The sequence below is a fragment of the Octodon degus genome, unplaced genomic scaffold (assembly GCF_000260255.1).
Source record: "Octodon degus isolate 3935 unplaced genomic scaffold, OctDeg1.0 scaffold00152, whole genome shotgun sequence".
Lineage (NCBI taxonomy): Eukaryota > Metazoa > Chordata > Mammalia > Rodentia > Octodontidae > Octodon > Octodon degus.
The window spans coordinates 7,338,619-7,340,755 of NW_004524728.1; the positions used below are offsets into that span (position 1 = coordinate 7,338,619).

The 2,137-nt window shown below is 33.0% G+C and overlaps 1 non-coding gene across 1 annotated transcript; it reads right to left on the minus strand.

The window, feature by feature from the left end:
- Positions 1–1,721: 1,721 nt before the first annotated feature.
- LOC111812931 lies at positions 1,722–1,854 on the minus strand. The gene has a single exon (XR_002818295.1). It is a non-coding gene; the product is annotated as a small nucleolar RNA SNORA40 (small nucleolar RNA).
- Positions 1,855–2,137: the final 283 nt, after the last annotated feature.

Consider the following 2,137-nt stretch of genomic DNA (forward strand, 5'->3'; position numbering starts at 1 on the left):
CTGGGGTTGTTGTTCCATTTATAAGCTAATTTGTTAAACTGTAAATGTTTCATAGATTCTGGCAAAGAATATAAGACTCTTATTAAAGATGAAGGACTTTGTTACTTTGAGCACATGTTTCATTGGTTACACTTTTCCTGAGATGCCCTTTGAAAGAAATACAGACAACAGCATTGGTGGGTATTGCTATAGCTGAGGAAAACTGAGCTTAAGAAATCCATTGCTTTTTGGCCATGACTCATCCACATGGCTGAAACTGACAAAGGATCTGCAAACTGTGTTACAGGGTTGGTTATAGGATAAATTGTGAAGGGACTTGACTGACCTTATCAAATAAAAAGGATACATTTCTTGTTAGATAGGTCTTGCTTTATCTTGGTCTTAACAATCCAGCAGAAAAGTATAAAAAAAGGTACAAAAAGTAAAGCCATATTAAAATGCTCAGCTGTGAAGGGCTCAAGCCAACAACTTCTGAAATTGCCAGTCCTATGGAAAACCCACTACTATTATGGACTACTGGACTACATTGGATTATTTTGCTGAATTCACGCACCAACAATATTTAAATGGCAATGGAATACCCATCTTTAACAAAACTAAGCAAAAAAAGAGGATACAAAGGAAGGACCATTTTGTATCTGTATATACAAAATAGTTAGGATATACAGCTACTTTCTCTTAATTAAATGAGAACAAAGATTTGTATTAATAGTAATTGGACAGGATATCATGTTTGCATCTTGTACTATGAATAACCACTAAGAAGATAACAATATGCAATGTATTAATAATTGAAACTCTCCTATTAACTGGTTTTAAAACTGTCTCATTGCTGTTTCTCAATAAAATTAATTTAAAAGAAGGAAAAGAAATCCATTACTTTTTATGGTAGTCCGCAAAAACAACCCTGCTCTTTGATGGAGGGTGACATTGCTCTATCTCTTGAGGTTGCTCCCTGCAAATATGATAGTAAGAAATTTTCTGAATCTCTTTGTCTCTCTGTCTCTCTGTCTCTTTCTCTCTCTTGTTTTTGAGACATGGTCTCACTATGCAGTTCACACTGGCCTTCAGCTCTATATGTAACCTAGGCTGGCCTGGAACTTGCAGCCATCCTCATGCCTCAGCCTCTCTAGTGCTGGGGTTACAGGCATGCGCCACCACGCAGGCTAAAATTTCATGCATGACTTAAAATGCAGATTTTCCAGGTGCCTTTATTTGTGAGGTTTTTTTCACACTAGTTCAAATTTTCATTAGCTTAATTTCTTTTTTTTTATTTAATCATATTTAAAAATTTTTTTCACAGTGGAATATCAGTCATTTGTGCTTTTCATAATGAACATTAGTTTAATTTACATTTTAAAATTCATTTTAATGAGAAAAAAGATAAAATAGCAATGAAACAGTTTCAAAACTGGTTAGTAGGACACTTCCAATAATTAATACATTGTATATTATTGTCTTCATAGTAGTTATTCAGAGGACAAGATGCAGACAAGATATCTTGTCTAAACAATATTAGTACAAACCTTTCTTCTCTTTGAATATGCACTGCACTTCACATTAACTTTAGTCTCAGAATGAACATCATCACTTTTATTTGCATAGGTAATCATTAATTATTTTCTTTTATTTTCTTGAGGCAATGTCACTATGCAGTCCAAACTTAATTCCTCTTGTGTCAACCTCAAGATCACAGATCTGTAATCATTGCACCTAGCAGTAATATTCCTTCTTTAATGTATCAAAACTCATAGCAAATAATGAGTTCTGGTTTGCAAAAGAGGATTTATTTTTTGCACCTTTTCATTTAAGTTTTAGTCCACAAAAGGTAAGACAAAAACACATGTAAGTGCCATATCTTGTATATATATATATATACTTTTCTTTAACAACAAAATGGTCTGTTATTTATATCCCCCTTTTTTGTTTTGTTTTGTCAGAGATGGGTGTTCCATTGCTGTTAAAGATACTGTATTTGGAAAAATCTTTAAAGGAGGTTTTCATACTTCATGCCAGCCCAAAGATTGTAGGTACTTGAATTCAGCAAAGGTTCATCATATTGATCTTCGTGAAAGAGTTATTACCATTGTCAAATTTATATTATTTTTTTACATGAAATTCTGTATCATTGTTTCTA